The sequence below is a fragment of the Pecten maximus genome, chromosome 6, assembly GCF_902652985.1.
Source record: "Pecten maximus chromosome 6, xPecMax1.1, whole genome shotgun sequence".
NCBI classification, from domain to species: Eukaryota; Metazoa; Mollusca; class Bivalvia; order Pectinida; family Pectinidae; genus Pecten; species Pecten maximus.
In genome coordinates, this window is record NC_047020.1 from 46,697,669 (window position 1) to 46,717,968 (window position 20,300).

The following is a 20,300-nucleotide window of genomic DNA, read 5'->3' on the forward strand; positions in this document are numbered from 1 at the left end:
TGTACGGTTTGTCTTTCTAATTTACATCTGATAACTTGGTATTGATATCACATATCAATGTCAACTTCGACAAAATCGTTGAATTGCTCCAAATAGCACACAATGTTTGCATCAAGCAAAACAAACAAAAAAACTGTACAAAATGACTTGCTATAGTTTTACACAAAATCTACAAAAGAAAATTGAACCATGAAAAAATTGCGTGCTATCATTTCACCAAAAACAACTCAAAAAAAGTGTACAAAATGGCGTAATGTGGCCTCAAACAAAATCCACAAAAGAAGGCTATACAAAATACTATAGTGTCACACAAAATTACAAGTACACTTGTAATCTTTACAAAGTGGCGTACTGTAGTTCATACAAAATTCACAAAAGTAAGTTGTACAAAATTGCGCGCTATAATTTCACACAAAATTACAAGTAATCTTTACAAAAAGGCGTACTGTAGTTTCACACAAAATGCACAAGAAATCTGTATAAAGTAGCGTACTAAAGTGTAACACAAAATCTTCAAAAGAAAACTGTACAAAATGGCGTACCAATTTCATACAAAATCCACACAAAAATTGTACCAAGTGGCGTACTATAGCCTCAAACAAAATCCACAAAGGAAAATTGTACAAAATAGTGTGCAATAGTTTAACATAAAATGCGCACAAGAAATCTGTACAAACCTGTACTGTAGTTTCACACACAATCAACAAAAGAAAATTGTACAAAATGGCGTACTATAGTTTCAGACAAAATCTACAAAAAAGTACGAAATGGCGTAAAAATCGGCGTACTACTACTACTACAGTTTCACACAAAACCCACAAAAGAAACCTATACAAAATGGCGTACTATAGTGTCACGTGACTCTCCGTGGGGTATTCACGACAAAGTCTTGATATCTTTTGGAGATGTACGTTTTTTGATTATTTTTTTCCATTCCAACGATAACCTATAGCATTGATACAAATATGAAAAGACAATGACAAATTATACATACATAATTACATACGTTTATAACGACGACACTAGAACAAGTATATCGTGGTACAACTTCTTGTGGGTATAGTTTTAACAACTTACAGCACGACAACGAAACGTTTCACCAATGGAATTGAGAAATGATGCACAATGTACTATATTGTAACAATTATAAATTACCCTAACACAGCTGGATAATCGTAAACATGTTGATATGACAGTTGACCGTCTGTACAGGACAGTCCCAGGCCTGCGAGTGACACGGACAGGACAGGTAACATGGTAACAAGTATGCACGCACATTCACATCGACAGCCAATCAAAACTCATTTCCGATAACCACACCCAATCACCACTCTTATCTTGATACACGTCACACCGACAACCAATCAAAACTCATTCCCGATAACCACACCCAACCGTCACTCTTACCTGGACACACTTCACACCTAAGACTGGACACTGTGACAAGACTGTGACAGGTCACTGTACACACACATCACATACACTAATATAGACACGGGTCACACCCAAGACTGGACAATGTGACAAGACTGTGACAGAACACTGTACACACACATCACATACACTATATATAGACACGGGTCACACCTAAGACTGAACAATGTGACAAGTCTGTGACAAGACACTGTACACACACATCACATACAATATATATAGACACGGGTCACACCTAAGACTGAACAATGTGACAAGTCTGTGACAAGACTGTGACAGGTCACTGTGCACACACATCACAACACTATATATAGACACGGGTCACACCTAAGACTGAAGTCTGTGACAAGACTGTGACAGGTCAATGTACACACACATCACATACACTATATATAGACACGGGTCACACCTAAGACTAAACAATGTGACAAGTATGTGACAGGTCACTGTACACACACATCACATACACTATATATAGACACGGGTCACACCTAAGACTAAACAATGTGACAAGTATGTGACAAGACTGTGACAGGTCACTGTACACACACATCACATACAATATATATAGACACGGGTCACACCTAAGACTGAACAATGTGACAAGTCTGTGACAAGACACTGTACACACACATCACATACACTATATACAATGTATAGACACGGGTCACACCTAAGACTGAACAATGTGACAAGACTGTGACAGGACCACATACACTATATATAGACACGGGTCACACCTAAGACTGGACACTGTGACAAGACTGTGACATGACACTGTACACACACATCACATACACTATATACAATGTATAGACACGGGTCACTACACACAACACACACCCGACACGCGCATTCTATACTGAAATAAATGCTTAATTGGATTGAATTATTAAGACTTTACTGGCTCTGAAACGAAAATAAAGAACTGTCATTAATACTATTATTAACAAACACATCCTGTAAATGAAAAAGGGGAATTCGTTAGAATTGACAATTAGTGTCGTCACATAGCAAGGGTGAACTCAAGTTAATCCAACTAAGTATAGTAGATTCCTAGTCACTATGCTGAAAAGGAAAAATCTATACATCAACCGAACACTAGTAAGTTCAATTAAGGAGTTGTGAGATCCAGTGTCCCATATAGAAATCTACTTTACCATATCTGTACATATAACTAGATATAAATGTATATGCCTGCTCCCCTGAAAAAGAAACAGCAAAATACAAAATGTACTTAAAACGTCAACATTGTCACTTAAATGAAACATCAAATACTCTAGTACCGATGTACTACAGAAAGCCTATTTACATAAATATCTCCTCGTTCTCAGACAAGTTGCTCTGACCAACAAGTTGTTGAACCCAATTTCAAAGTCTTTTTTTTCCGTAAATTTCCTAGCAGGTGAATGATTTGATCCGAGTCGTGCCGGAATGATATGTCGGGGTATAACAGTTTCGTTCTCACCGTCCTTTGTCTCCTCCACTGACTCGTTGCTGTCCACTCCGTTGACTCCCTGCTGCCCACTCCGTTGACTTTGGTTTGTTTTGTTTAACGTCCTATTAACAGCCAGGGTCATTTAAGGACGTGCCTGGTTTTAAAGGTGGAGGAAAGCCGGAGTACCCGGAGAAAAACCACCGGCCTACGGTCAGTACCTTGTTAATACTCAACTAACTGCTACTATCATTCGCAGTATCATCATGTTGTGTCATAAGACCATGTGATTAAAAGTTATAGAGTAATGAACCATAATAAAACCTACAATAATTCAACAAAATATACATTAACCTGCCAGCTTTATATCTATCCCTATCAGCCTTATCGTAGCTTTATATACGTGCTGAAAAATACCTCAGCATGGCCTTATGGTTCTTCAATAAAAAATCACAATATCATACCATAATATTCTACATATATCAATTATCATAAAGTACTACAAGCGTAACATCACAACAGTTCCAAAAACATTATAATGTACTAAAATATAATATTACCCTTAGCCATTCATCAACAGTATAAAGTTGGTATGATTTATGAATTATATATATGCTCATCCTTAAAAATGTAAACCGAATATGACATGTAATCAACAGTAATATCAGCAGATATTTCGCTCTTAATTATTAGTATATTTCTGATATAATATAACTGAGAAAAACATTCACTAGCATTCGGAAAACAATGATGTTGTGCAATATAATCGAGAAATGGCAAAAGAGCAATAATAATCTATAACAATAAATCAAAGGCTCGATAAAAGGTATATATATATCATTATATTGATAATTAGTTGTATCGAAGTTTAAACAGTCTTCACATGTTGTTAATAAAGTCGCTGATAGTAAATTACTAGACAGACTGCATTTATGTATGGAGAGTTCAACATCTGAATGGAGAGTTCAAATATCTGTATGGGGACAAGTAAAATTCAAGTTGTCAGACTGGAACTGTATTGTTTATAGTTAATAAATCAAACAGCAAACACATCCTATAAAAGCCGCATACAGGAAAGATCATGCCAGGATTATTTAGAAACATGTCGAATCAGCATCTTCATATATATGCCGGTTGTCACGTACTGACGTCTGACGTAGGCAATGTCAGGATAATTCACATGTAAAACACCAAATATTCTGATGAAAATGTAGACTGCAAACATGAAGGAATTCTTTTCCGTTGAAAGTAAAAGACAACAGGTAAAATATTCTGCAGTTTCGAGTGTCACTCATACATCGTTGGGAAGCCCATTGAAGCCCATCCTTCGCCATATAATAATCTACGACACACTTCACTAGCTATAGTGAATTAAAATATCGATGACGCCATCACACATCAGTAGACATGGTATGCAAAAATGACGAAAAATAGTTATAGTCATGAAATTTCAATGCATTGTGCTTTGATATAATACACAAAAGTCAATAAATGATATAGTTCAATACAAACAGCATGTTAAAATATTCCCGCCAAAAAGCACATGGCGTATATAAAATGTCTGACGTCTGGCCGGCGAGACATGACCGACGAGTAAGACTCGCCGGCCACACAGGCGAATACACAATATAAAAGTTACATTTTGAAATAAATAGTCACCGGATTTGGATTCTCCACCATGTTATGTCAATGTGCGAGGTGAGTGGGGAACTCGCTTATGAATCACATCATAAAACGCAAACACATGTTTCCAGTTCCATGTTAGTCGCGGTAAATTTGAACAAGCATTCTGATTGGTTAAACAATATTTCTATAACCAATCAGAATGCTTGTTCAAATTTACCGCGACTGACACAACATGGCTACTCAAGGGGAAAATCTGCTATCAGTATGCATAAAAAGTCCCGGGGCCGTCGATAGGGTGCTCGTATACATAAAGTAAGTGTATGTAATAGTTGTATTCGGTGATCTGATGAAGCGTACCTCTTGATAAAACCCGTGGACTTCGTATTTAAAGCTATGTCCAATAGAGTCAAAGTGTGGTGACCCCGATACGTCAACTTGTCCGACTAAACAAAATCGAGGGGATTTTGAAGTTTCACGCCCGATTTCGTAAACTAATATCGAGAAATCGACAACATGTTATGGCTTATTTTAAAGATTGACCATTTCTCTTCAATTTAAGTCCTACTTCGAAAAAATCCACCCAATACAACCGAAGCTACGGTACTTAGAAATAAATACATCAGATTTCAAGCCTGAGGGAGTTCAGAACCTTTCTCATTTATATGTACTCTATATGTTATTATTTTATAAAACGAGTCAGGCACCTGTGTATTGACTGACAAATATATCTTTTACATGAAGAGAATTCGAGAAAGGGGAATAACTCATACAATACGAGTTACAAATTATCTCCCCCTAGACCACACCGTTACAATTATGTAATCTCATCACACCCATACTACCATATACATGTACACAACAACCTGGCAACTTCCCCACGTAGGTTTCGAACTCGCAACCCAGAGGTGGAGGGCTAGTGTTAAAGTGTCGGGACACCTTAACCATTCGGCCACCGCGGCCCCCACTCTGACTCCGTTGGCTCACTGTTGTCCACTCTGTTGACTCACTGTTGTCTAACTACACTGACTCACTGCTGTCCACTCCGTTGACTCACTGTTGTCCACTCCGTTGACTCACTGCTGTCCACTCCGTTGACTCACTGCTGTCCACTCCGTTGACTCACTGCTGTCCACGCCGTTGACTCACTGTTGTCCACTCCGTTGACTCACTGCTGTCTAACTACATTGGCTCACTGATGTCCACTCCGTTGACTCACTGCTGTCCACTCCGTTGACTCACTGTTGTCCACTCCGTTGACTCACTGCTGTCTAACTACATTGGCTCACTGATGTCCACTCCGTTGATTCACTGCTGTCCACTCCGTTGACTCACTGCTGTCCACCCCGTTGACTCACTGCTGTCTAACTACATTGGCTCACTGCTGTCCACTCCGTTGACTCACTGTTGTCCACTCCGTTGACTCACTGTTGTCCACTCCGTTGACTCGCTATTGTCCACTCCGTTGACTCGCTGTTGTCCACTCCGTTGACTCATTGTTTTCCACTCCACTGACTCGCTGTTGTCCACTCCGTTGACTCGCTGCTGTCCACTCCGTTGACTCGCTGCTGTCCACTCCCTTGACTCTCTGTTGTCCACTCCCTTGACTCACTGTTGTCCACTCCACTGACTTGCTGTTGTCCACTCCGTTGACTCACTGCTGTCCACTCCGTTGACTCACCGCTGTCCACTCCGTTGACTCGCTGTTGTCCACTCCGTTGACTCACTGTTGTCCACTCCACTGACTCGCTGTTGTCCACTCCCTTGACTCGCTGTTGTCCACTCCCTTGACTCGATGCTGTCTACTCCGTTGACTCGCTGTTGTCCACTCCGTTGACTCGCTGCTGTCCACTTCACTGACTCGCTGTTGTCCACTCCACTGACTCGCTGTTGTCCACTCCGTTGACTCACTGTTGTCCACTCCACTGACTCGCTGTTGTCCACTCCGTTGACTCGCTGTTGTCCACTCCGTTCACTCACTGCTGTCCACTCCGTTGACTCACTGCTGTCCACTCCGTTGACTCACTGCTGTCCACTCCGTTGACTCACTGTTGTCCACTCCGTTGACTCACTGCTGTCTAACTACATTGGCTCACTGCTGTCCACTCCGTTGATTCACTGCTGTCCACTCCGTTGACTCACTGCTGTCCACTCCGTTGACTCACTGCTGTCTAACTACATTGGCTCACTGTTGTCCACTCCGTTGACTCACTGTTGTCCACTCCGTTGACTCACTGTTGTCCACTCCGTTGACTCGCTGTTGTCCACTCCGTTGACTCGCTGTTGTCCACTCCGTTGACTCGCTGTTGTCCACTCCGTTGACTCACTGTTGTCCACTCCACTGACTCGCTGTTGTCCACTCCGTTGACTCGCTGCTGTCCACTCCGTTGACTCGCTGCTGTCCACTCCCTTGACTCTCTGTTGTCCACTCCCTTGACTCACTGTTATCCACTCCACTGACTTGCTGTTGTCCACTCCGTTGACTCACTGCTGTCCACTCCGTTGACTCACCGCTGTCCACTCCGTTGACTCGCTGTTGTCCACTCCGTTGACTCACTGTTGTCCACTCCACTGACTCGCTGCTGTCCACTCCCTTGACTCGCTGTTGTCCACTCCCTTGACTCGATGCTGTCTACTCCGTTGACTCGCTGTTGTCCACTTCGTTGACTCGCTGCTGTCCACTTCACTGACTCGCTGTTGTCCACTCCACTGACTCGCTGTTGTCCACTCCGTTGACTCACTGTTGTCCACTCCACTGACTCGCTGTTGTCCACTCCGTTGACTCGCTGTTGTCCACTCCGTTGACTCGCTGTTGTCCACTCCGTTGACTCGCTGCTGTCCACTCCGTTGGCTCGCTGTTTTCCACTCCGTTGACTCACTGTTGTCCACTCCCTTGACTCACTGTTGTCCACTCCACTGACTCGCTGTTGTCCACTCCGTTGACTCGCTGCTGTCCACTCCGTTGACTCGCAAAATATTAATGATATATGTACTTCGTATCCATATGTGACTACTGGACTTACGGAAATTTAACTACGGATAAATACTAGTTGTCATCTATTAGTTTTATTAGTTTATTAGTTAAACCTTAAACATCTCCCCAACTAACAGCAAGGGTCATTGTCAGAGATCCACTTTGTCCTTGACCTTTTAAATATCTCCTATATAAATGTGCTGGATTCCGTATAAATACTGACCACATTCACCCATAAAGCCAGGAGCCAAGATAGAAATCAAAGTACTGAAAGTACTGAGGGAGGCGTTAGTCAGATTAAAAGGGGATGTTTGAAATAAAGCAAGAATAGAAAATAATCTGATGTCAACATGATTGTCGACATACATTCAATGATATACATTCAAGAGTGAGGTTTTAAGTAGTTAAAGTGTTTAAAGTCAACTTTTACTTAGGTTGTTTAACATTTCTACTTATTGTTTAAAGCCAACTTCCACTAGAACAGTTAAACATTTCTACTGAAGTCTTTCAAACAAATTTCTACTGAAGTAGTTAACATTCAAACGCAAGTGTTTCAAACAAATATGATGAAAATAATGGTTTTAACGTCCTGATGAACATATTGCTTTTAACCGTCCAGGTGAACAGAATGGTTTTAATTGTCTAAGTTTCAAACAAACTTCTACTTATTTAACCAGTTAACGCACACTGATAAGTTACTATTTAATTTATTTATCAAAGACTAATCATTATACTGATCTACAAACATATTCCAAGCATACTTTTGTGTAATAGAATAGTATTGTTATTCACAGGGTTCAGTTAATATTGTTTTACATGACAGGTTACCTGTTATGAATCATTTACAAAGTATTTTTTACATTGAAGATGTAATCTGTGCATTTCAGTATGATTCAATTTGAAACAGAACTAACAAGAACATAGACAATTGTTGATATGTTGAAAAGATGAGGTAAATATAGTCACAGTTACAACTTTTGAGTATGAATTAGAGAACAATGAAAATACCAAACACAATGACAAGAGGCCCAGAGGGCCTGTATCGCTCACCTGGTTTATTTGAGAAAACATCAAAATAATGTTCATGTTCAATTTGTTAATAGCTTTATTTGTTGATGTCTAATAATGCTATATGTATGATTATGGGGTGGGGATCTCAACTACTTCAAAGAAATAACCCAGAAATAAAGTCAACACTCAACATGATCGTGTTTAAAGAAACCTGAAAACCCTCGGAGGTCGGGAAAGACCCCGATTTTTACATCAAGATTGTGTTTATCTCTTGATGCCCAGCAATATTATCAATATATGGTTATGGGGTGGGGATATCAATAGTTTCCAAAAAAACAAGAAGTTCTTTATAGCAATAATAGTCAAATTGCTCTCTTGTCCAGCTCCTGAGGCTCCTGGGGGTCAGCCCTATTATTTACATAAATTTGAATCCCAACCACCTAGGGATGTTACCACTGCGATATCAATGTCTTACATTGCATATTTTCAGAGAAGAAGTCGTTAATATCAATATTGCCAAATGGACCACTTAGGGCCCCGCCCCTCAGGCTACTAGGGAGTTAGTCCGATCATTTGTATTTTGAATTCCAGACTCCTAGGGATGTTACCACAATGAAATATCAATGTGATACATTGTTTAAGTTTCAGAGATGAAGTCGTTAAATCGATATCACCAAATTTTGATAGAGTGATCACGTGAACAGACGGATCATGTGATCTAAAATTTTCATAGTTTTGATACGAAAATATATAAAGGCCATCTAAAAAGAATTAAATCTTAAGTCAGTTATTGATTTCTGATTTCGACTTTCAAACACGCACAACAAACATGAAACATTTGCATACGAAACTACAAGTAAAGCTAGGATCGATGTTTATATCATTTTGGGAAGTGTTTGAAATATTTATAGAACAAAATAACTGTTTTGTCTGTTTTTTACGTCAGATTTTAATGGTTTTTTCTTGCAAATACCTGTATTTTGTAAAACGAGTGTCGGTACGGTACTGGTACCGAGCCGGGTGCCTATTAGGCCTACTTGCACTTTGAACTCCGCGATGAGTTTTTAGCAGACTAGCCAAACAGAACACCAGACTTCTTCCGCGGGAGAGAAATATATCTCCAACCAAAATAAACTGTGAAAGGAAATATAATGAAGATGAAAGCGAAAGGCTGTGACGTAACATCTCGTAGGTGATAGCAGGCGTAAACGAATCGATTAAAATATAAACACATTGTATGGTGATTGAATTATTATCTTTGCTTTCAATTATTATTTTTCCCATTCATATATGTCGTTGGTTTCTTCTTACAATCAGATTTATAAACGTAAAATATTCGATCGTCTGTCAACTGGGTATGTGTGCCTAAGTGGAATATATGGTTATAATCTATAATAGGTCCTGATGTCATTCAAAGTCGATGTAAAATCAAATATATTTCTTTTTCACGATTTAATAATGAAAATAAAGATACCAAACAATTGCACCATTCAAAATTACTATCGAGATAAATACAGAGAGATATTACTGTAGGTTGTAGACGGACAGAGATAACTGTAGGTTGTGGACGGACAGAGAGATTACTGTAGGTTGTGGACGGACAGAGAGATATTACTGTAGGTTGTGGACGGACAGAGTGATTACTGTAGGTTGTGGACGGACAGAGATATTACTGTAGGTTGTGGATGGACAGAGAGATATTACTGTAGGTTGTGGACAGACAGAGTGATTACTGTAGGTTGTGGACGGACAGAGAGATTACTGTAGGTTGTGGACGGACAGACAGTGATTACTGTAGGTTGTGGACGGACAGACTGATTACTGTAGGTTGTGGACGGACAGAGATATTACTGTAGGTGGTGTACGGACAGACAGTGATTACTGTAGGTTATGGACGGACAGACAGTGATTACTGTAGGCTGTGGACGGACAGAGATATTACTGTAGGTTGTGGAAGGACAGAGATATTACTGTAGGTTGTGGACGGACAGACAGTGATTACTATAGGCTGTGGACGGACAGAGTGATTACTGTAGGTTGTGGACGGACAGAGAGAGATTACTGTAGGTTGTGGACGGACAGAGAGATTACTGTAGGTTGTGGACGGACAGAGTGATTACTGTAGGTTGTGGACGGACAGAGAGAGATTACTGTAGGTTGTGGACGGACAGAGTGATTACTGTAGGTTGTGGACGGACAGAGTGGTTACTGTAGATTGTGGACGGACATAGAGAGATTACTGTAGGTTGTGGACGGACAGAGTGATTACTGTAGGTTATGGACGGACAGAGAGAGATTACTGTAGGTTGTGGACGGACAGAGTGATTACTGTAGGTTATGGACGGACAGAGTGATTACTGTAGGTTATGGACGGACAGAGAGATTACTGTAGGTTGTGGACGGTCAGAGAGATTACTGTAGGTTGTGGACGGACAGAGTGATTACTGTAGGTTGTGGACGGACAGAGTGATTACTGTAGGTTATGGACGGACAGAGAGATTACTGTAGGTTATGGACGGACAGAGAGATTACTGTAGGTTCTCTACTTTTCCCTTCCTCTAAGTCTTACTAATCTGTGTAAATTCAGAAACAGCCCTCTAGTACTTTTCAAACAAGGGGAACCTATATAAAACAAGAGATCCCAGAGGGATCTTGGCGCCCACCATTGAATGATCTTTATAGGTTCCGTGTCAGATTGATCTTTTCTCTATTTTTCCCTTCCTCTTACTAATCTGTGTAAATTGAGAAACATCCCTCCAGTACTTTTTAAACAAGGGGGACTTATATATGAAATTTGAGATTTAGCGATAATGGCTGTCTGTCGACAATGTTTTCAGATTGGTCCAAAAATGCAATACGACGGACCAAGGGGAACCTACATATGAAATTTGAGAAAGATCCCTTCAGTACCTTCTGTAAAATAGCGATAACAAACTTAGGTTGCCAAATTTCAAGATGACTGTCTGTTGGCCATGTTGTTATCCGACTGGTCCCAAAATGAAATATACATAACAAGAGGCCAAGGGGAACCAACATATGAAATTTGAGAAAGATCCTTTCAGTACTTTCTGAGAAATAGCGATAATAAACTTCAATTGTCAAAATCCAAGATGGCTGCCTGTCGGCCATGTTATTTTCCGATCGGTCCCAAAATGCAATATGCATAACTAGGGACCAAGGGCAACCGATATATCAAATTTGAGAAAGATCCCTTCTGTACTTTCTCAGAAATAGCGATAACAAACTTCAATTGTCAAAATCCAAGATGGCTGCCTGTCGACCATATTGTTTTCTGATCGGTCCCAAAATGCAACAAAATGCAATATGCATAACTACAGACCAAGGGGAACCTACATATGAAATTTGAGAAAGATCCCTTCAGTACTTTCTCAGAAATAGTGATAACAAACTTCAATTGTCAAAATCCAAGATGGCTGCCTGTCGGCCATGTTGTTTTCCGATCGGTCCCAAAATGCAATATGCATAATTACAAACCAAGGGGAACTTACATATGAAATTTGAGAAAGATCCCTTCAGTACTTTCTCAGAATAGCGATAACAAACTTCAATTGTCAAAATCCAAGATGGCTGCCTGTCGGCCATGTTATTTTCCGATCGGTCCCAAAATGCAATATGCATAACTAGGGACCAAGGGCAACCGATATATCAAATTTGAGAAAGATCCCTTCTGTACTTTTTCAGAAATAGCGATAACAAACTCCAATTGTCAAAATCCAAGATGGCTGCCTGTCGGCCATGTTGTTTTCCGATCGGTTCCAAAATGCAATATGCATAACTAGGGACCAAGGGCAACCTACATCTGAAATTTGAGAAATATACCTTCAGCACTTTCTGAGAAATAGCGATAACAAACTTCAATTGTCAAAATCCAAGATGGCTGCCTGTCGGCCATGTTGTTTTCCGATCCGTCCCAAAATGCATTATGCATTACTAGGGACCAAGGGCAACCTACATATGAAATTTGAGAAAGATTCCTTCAGTACTTTTTCAGAAATAGTGATAACAAGAATTGTTTACGGACTGAGGGACGGACCGACCACTGACCACAGACGCAAGGCGATTTGAATAGCTAATCAAAGTACTGGAAGTACTGTAAACGAACATTATTGTTTAATGCAAAATCAGTAATCTTCTTAGTTTTAAGTTGATAAATTTACTGATATCGGTTTAAGGAATTAATTGCAAATAATTTGAAATGTTTGCAGCTGTTCTGATTTGATTGTACACATGCAGGTTTCTGTAAGGTCCTAATTGAAATTGGAAGTTTGTTGATCTATCTTGGATCGATGAAAATAAAATATGTCTTCTTTCTTTCGGGAAGGCATCATCAGTTATAATACAGTCAGGACTCTATGACCTTATTGATGCAAACTTCTAATATGCCCTAAATTTAGGCTAGTTCCATCGTTAGTTTAGCATGCATAGTTGATGTTCAACTAAATATGACGAAACACACATAAAGAATTACTGAAAACCAAAACCAGAGCTGCTAATCAAGGCCCGAATTAGGAATGTATCCTATTGAAACTGTACTCAAGCATGTATGGTACTTCAAAACAAAAAAAACTGACTCCTTTTGTTCAGGAATCATTTGACGTTAATAAATCTGTATATGAGAAGATAAACTTCTGTTATAATTACAGTATTGTAAACAATGTGATAAAGAATAACAACCAGATAAAGACTATCTTCATCGAATAATTCAGCAAACAGGAAAAGAAAACTTCAAGATTCATTTTCAACTTCAAACCTGATCACAAAGATTACAGTCCATTCGATGGGACGACACATTCCCTATTTATTGTCCTTTTCCAATGTTGATCATCCAATCATACTGAACCACACAATTCAGCAATGTAATTGCACAAATCACACCTTTATGTGGTGAGAACATTTTTGGGGGTGTTATAAGATTCCATAACTGTATGCAAATTGTGAAGCATTCCATATTTATAACTATATATATATATACAGTACGTGTATATATTTACACATATCAAAATTGGAATGACACTGGAGATTTGCAAGTTTAAGTTCACCATCAGTCGTGGGAGGTTTATGTAAAATGTTATATTCACCGGGGTAATTAGTAATTTTGAGAATATATTTATGAAGCTCCATTCTGTACATTCTACCAGTGCTTAGAGAATGGACACAATTTTATGTTCTCCCAATGTCAAAATTAATCATATGTAAAATATTAGGGGTTTATTCGCCATTCTAGGCCTGATTGCCGTCATAGTAAAATTACCAAAATGGACTTGAAATCAATATTTTTAAGAGAATGATCTATGACTTGAACATTTCATAAAAATAATGTGATACATCGTTTATTCACTTCATTCAGATCTTCAGACACCACATAATTTGTGAAGTCATATATAGAAATATATGAACCATTTTGTTATTAATTTATAGTTCACACAAGTAAGCACTAGATGTAAGCAGTAAGTATATGTACTTCTATCTACTGGCATGACTTTGAGTACAGTAAACTACACTCGCTTTGTGGATATTGACAGGATAACATATATTTACATACTAATTCAATTTTAGAATTGTAACTGAAATCTTGTAACAGCATGGCACAAATAGTCATCTGAACATGTGTTGTATATTGAAAAATTATTTAAGGTAAATTTTCAGTTTATCAATTCATTGATTACTCCGTGTTTGAAGTATGGTGTAGTGAGAATTGCAAGTCTTGATCATGACTTGATGAAAATTTTAAATTAACAAATTATTGAAATGAATTTGTTTGAAAAATAACACAAGTTCCACAGCAATATTATATAGAGAATCAATCACAATATATCAAAAGTTATAAAACTACAAATAACAATTAACGGCTGAATATCAAATTAAGTGAATATTACAAGTCTTTTTGCATTTGTTTTTAGATAATCCGGATTTCGGTTCTCCGGCTTTAAAAAAAAACGAGAAGTATTTTAATTGCCGTTATAGTTGAATTACCAAAATGGACCTGAAATCAGTATTTAAAAAAAGAAAAAGATCTATGACTTGAACATTTCATAAAAATAATGTAATACATCGTTTATTCACTTCATTCAGATCTTCAGACACCGCATAATTTGTGAAGTCATATATAGAAATATATGAACCATTTTTGTTATTGATTTATAGTTCACACAAGTAATGTCAAATTAAGTGAATATCACAAGTCTTTTTGCATTTGTTTTTAGATAATCCGGATTTCCGTTTTCCGTCTTTGAAAAAAAATTACGTAGGCGTATTGCATAGTAAACGTAGCCATGTGTACATATGTAACAGCTGATTTCAATCAGATGGACTTAACATGAACTTAACACCGTCTCAGTAGTTCGTCACAATCGAAAATTTGATCGTGAATTCGGTATTTTGCAAATTCTTTCAAAATACTTCCAGGTAAAGGAAAAAAATGCATATGGTCTCTATACACACACCAAAGATTAATAGATCCTATATTGGGTCCATTCTCTCGTAAAAATATCGATTTGGGTCCACTATCGGCCATTTCGGTAATTCAACTCTAACGACAATCGGGCCGCGATTCGCAAATGAAAAATTAATTTAAAATTCGTAAACCTCTAATATTTTACATATGATACAATTAGGCATTGAAAAACATATATGTGGGTCAATTCTATGAAAATAATGCCAATTTATATTATAATTAAGCCCCATTTTTCTTCGTTTCGGTATTTCCAAGTCTGCTTCACCTGTGGTCCGTTTCAGTAAATATTCTCGACTTTGCCGAAATAAAAACAAGCTATATAATTGTTCATTTTAAACATGACAACTGCCGACCACACGTATCTAAAAGTGTTATTGTTGATATCTTCTGAATATTGCCGTAGTTATCTGTCACTTCGATTGTAAACCCATTGCCAAAGTCATGGAAGAATCGACCAATCAAATTGGTTTAACGTTTGATTTCCGTAATCTTGCAGTTACCTCCCTTACAACAGTAAATACGTTCTAAGTATCGCCTACAACAACCAATCCCGTGCACATGGCAACAAGATATTATCATTTGCATTTGATTTATTGGTCGTTTTCGTCAAAGGAAAATGGAATATGGAAATCGATGACAATGTTAACGCTATGACCAGTCACCCTGACCACAAATGCCACCTAGTATCTACCTTTCTCGCAAACATGTACTGTACAGTAACCTATAGTATGATACAATGTATCGTCTCGTATGCCGTTATTGATATATTTCTTTCTCTAAATTATAGAAATACTCATCTAGTTGATAATGATGTAACATTCTAGAATATATATAATACACATTTAAGTAAATCGCGGACATATTTGCAGACCGATGCTACAATGTAAGCCGTATTGGAATGAACACGGAAGAGCAAAACTTTCTAAACATTCGGAGACGAATGCGCCTGCGCAATATTTGTTTACATAAATATATTGACCTGGAGTTATTCGCAAAGTTCAGGTTCATTTAGTCTTCACATTTCGCTAGCATTATGTATTTCTCAAATCGTATGCATCTTGAAAACATCTACTGAATACATTTCAACATTTTCGGTAAAACTACTACATAAAACGAAGATGTTTTTGCAAGTAAATTATTTGAAGCGTAAGGCAATGGGGGCAGCCATATTTCATTGAAACAGACAGTTGATGGCGTATTGGTGAATGTGGTTACCAAATATGGTCATATTTCTCAGTCCAGTTCTTGATGGCAATAACCGAACATTAATGTTCGTTTAAAAATTAAGATTTAGCGATAATGGCTGTCTGTTGGCCATGTTGATTTCGGATTGGTCCCAAAATGCAATACCAGGGACCAACCTACAAATGAAATTTCAGAAAGATCCTTTCAGCAATTTCCGAGAAATAGCGATAACAAACTTCAATTGTCAAAATCCAAGATGGCTGCCTGTCGGCCATGTTGTTTTCCGATCAGTCCCAAAATGCAATATGCATAATAAGAAACCAAGATGAACCTACAAATGAAACAATTCATTTACAATTAACGTACATTGTCAAAAAAATTGTCAAGAAACTAAGAGGAACCTACAAATGAGATTTGAGAAAGATCCCTTTAGTATTTTCTGAGAAATAGCGATAACAAACTTCAATTGTCAAAATCCAAGATGGCTGCCTGTCGGCCATGTTGTTTTGCTATTGGTCCCAAGATGCAATATGCATAACTACAGACCAAGGGGAACCTACAAAAAAAGATTTGAGAAAGATCCCTTCCATACATTCTGAGGAAAAGCGATAACAAACTTCAATTGTCAAAATCCAAGATGGCTGCCTGTCGGCCATGTTGTTTTCCGATTGGTCTCAAAATGCAATATGCATAACTACAGACCAAGGGGAACCTACATATGAAATTTGAGAAAGATCCCTTCAGTACTTTCTGAGAAATAGCGATAACAAACTTCAATTGTCAAAATCCAAGATGGCTGCCTGTCGGCCATGTTGTTTTCCGATTAGTCTCAAAATGCAATATGCATAACTAGGCACCAAGGGGAACCTACATATGAAATTTAAGAAAGATCCCTTCAGTACTTTCTGAGAAATAGCGAATTGTCAAAATCCAAGATGGCTGCCTGTCGGCCATGTTGTTTTCCGATTGGTCTCAAAATGCAATATATGCATAACTAGGCACCAAGAGGAACCTCCATATGAAATTTGAGAAAGATCCCTTCAGTACTTTCTGAGAAATAGCAATAACAAGAATTGTTTACGGACGGAGGGACCACGGACGCAGGGCGATTTGAATAGCCCACCATCTGATGATGGTCGGCTAAAAACAATGGCAAGGAAGCAATTATTATACTATGATGTGACTCTTGTTTCCTTCCACCTCCATATTTACTGGGCTAACATGTTAACAGAAATGTAAATTCTGGCGCAATATTCATTTGTTAATTTTGATTTGTTTTATTTGAAGACCACACGAATCGAGAGCCACACTCGTAGTCAGAGACCCACTGTTTTTTACTTTTTGACCCAAATGACCTTGACCTTAGTCAAGTCAGGGGCTGTAATAGCTCAGTTGGTTAAAGCGTCAGCCACATATAACCTTGGTTAAAGATCTGAGGTGAGTCTGCCACATATAACCTCGGTTAAAGATCTGAGGTGAGTCGGCCACATATAACCTCGGTTAAAGATCTGAGGTGAGTCGGCCACATATAACCTCGGTTAAAGATCTGAGGTGAGTCGGCCACATATAACCTCGGTTAAAGATCTGAGGTGAGTCGGCCACATATAACCTCGGTTAAAGATCTGAGGCGAGTGGTTCGGTGTTTCCTACCTGTGGTGGTTTTTTTGTTTTTTGAGAAGCTAAGAAATGGTAACTTCAATAAGACATATTACCCTAATGGCTCTGAATGGTCGGAGACGGCCTCCCCTCTCCTGTCCCAGGACAATAAACTCAACAAACTATAAACCAGTGACCTTGACCTTTGGTCAGCTGACTTAAACCTTTAACTTTAACTCGGACCGATTTTGATTCATAATGTCACAACAAAATGGTTATCAGTGAAAAAGGACAAACAGAGTGATTACTATAGGGAACCTGTATCTCTGATACAGGGCCCAATATATTTGTAACTTAAACCTGAACTGCATCTAAGAAAACTATACAATTTACATTTAAAATATTCCATTTAATGTTACATTGCTTAATGTCACATTCCTGATAATCACATTTCAAACACTATATACATCTCCATATTTTTGTTCAACTGATACAAAACCTCGACCTGTAGCTAAAATTTGGGAAGTTGGGGAAAATGTAGTGACCTACATAACATTGTCATACCGTACTCAGTCAGTGACCTAATGTCATTATAGTGTCGTACTCCTCAAAGTCACTGACCTAATGTCATTATAGTGTCGTACTCCTCAAAGTCACCGACCTAATGTCATTACAGTGTCGTACTCCTCAAAGTCACTGACCTAATGTCATTACAGTGTCGTACTCCTCAAAGTCACTGACCTAATGTCATTACAGTGTCGTACTCCTCAAAGTCACTGACCTAATGTCATTATAGTGTCGTACTCCTCAAAGTCACCGAACTAATGCCATTATAGTGTCGTACTCCTCAAAGTCACTGACCTAGTGTCATTTTAGTGTCGTACTCCTCAAAGTCACCGACCTAATGTCATTATAGTGTCGTACTCCTCAAAGTCACCGACCTAATGTCATTATAGTGTTGTACTCCTCAAAGTCACCGACCTAATGTCATTTTAGTGTCGTACTCCTCAAAGTCACTGACCTAATGTCATTACAGTGTCGTACTCCTCAAAGTCACCGACCTGATGTCATTATAGTGTCGTACTCCTCAAAGTCACCGACCTAATGTCATTACAGTGTCGTACTCCTCAAAGTCACCGACCTAATGTCATTATAGTGTCATACTCCCCAAAGTCACTGACCTAGTGTCATAACAGTGTCGTACTCCTCAAAGTCACCGACCTAATGTCATTATAGTGTCGTACTCCTCAAAGTCACTGATCTAGTGTCATAACAGTGTCGTACTCCTCAAAGTCACCGACCTAATGTCATTATAGCATCTTACTCCTCAAAGTCACCGACCTAATGTCATTACAGTGTCGTACTCCTCAAAGTCACTGACCTAATGTCATTACAGTGTCGTACTCCTCAAAGTCACCGACCTAATGTCATTATAGTGTCGTACTCCTCAAAGTCACCGAACTAATGTCATTATAGTGTCGTACTCCTCAAAGTCACCGACCTAATGTCATTACAGTGTCGTACTCCTCAAAGTCACCGACCTAATGTCATTACAGTGTCGTACTCCTCAAAGTCACCGACCTAATGTCATTATAGTGTCGTACTCCTCAAAGTCACCGACCTAATGTCATTATAGTGTCGTACTCCTCAAAGTCACCGACCTAATGTCATTACAGTGTCTTACTCCTCAAAGTCACCGACCTAATGTCATTATAGTGTCGTACTCCTCAAAGTCACCGACCTAATGTCATTATAGTGTCGTACTCCTCAAAGTCACCGACCTAATGTCATTACAGTGTCGTACTCCTCAAAGTCACCGACCTAATGTCATTACAGTGTCGTACTCCTCAAAGTCACTGACCTAATGTCATTATAGCGTCTTACTCCTCAAAGTCACTGACCTAATGTCATTATAGTGTCGTACTCCTCAAAGTCACCGACCTAATGTCATTATAGTGTCGTACTCCTCAAAGTCACCGAACTAATGCCACTATAGCGTATTACTCCTCAAAGTCACCGACCTAATGTCATTATAGTGTCGTACTCCTCAAAGTCACTGACCTAATGTCATTATAGTGTCGTACTCCTCAAAGTCACCGACCTAATGTCATTATAGTGTCGTACTCCCCAAAGTCACCGACCTAGTGTCATTACAGTGTCGTACTCCACAAAGTCACTGACCTAATCACTGGTAACCCTAAAACCTTGAATTTACTCGCGCGAGTTTGAATTTTTCAGTGAAAGTGAGCGTTTTCAACGTGGCGTGAGTATTTTAAGTATAATTGAGTATTCTCAGTGTGTCGTTTTTAAATTCAGTATGCCGTTTTTAAATTCAGAGTGCCGTGGATCGTTACGCATCAGCGCACTCGACAAGTAGTATAGGATTACCTGTACCGATCGATCGATGAAACGTCCAACACCGCGCGCGACCTCGTGTATCGTACGGTAGAAATACGTGTTCTTGCAAACGGGAAATATTACTGGAAGCAACATTTATTGCTCTCGGATTTGGACGTTATTCTTTACCCCTGATCAATCGTTATCTATTGTAATTACGCCTGTAATTA

The 20,300-nt window shown here is 38.9% G+C and overlaps 1 long non-coding RNA gene across 1 annotated transcript; it reads right to left on the reverse strand.

The window, feature by feature from the left end:
• Positions 1-18,121: 18,121 nt before the first annotated feature.
• Positions 18,122-19,913, reverse strand: LOC117329910. Its single transcript, XR_004533287.1, has 2 exons — positions 19,755-19,913; positions 18,122-19,674 (listed from the first exon to the last, which is right to left on the reverse strand). It is a non-coding gene; the product is annotated as an uncharacterized LOC117329910 (long non-coding RNA).
• Between the last annotated feature and the right edge of the window lie 387 nt (positions 19,914-20,300).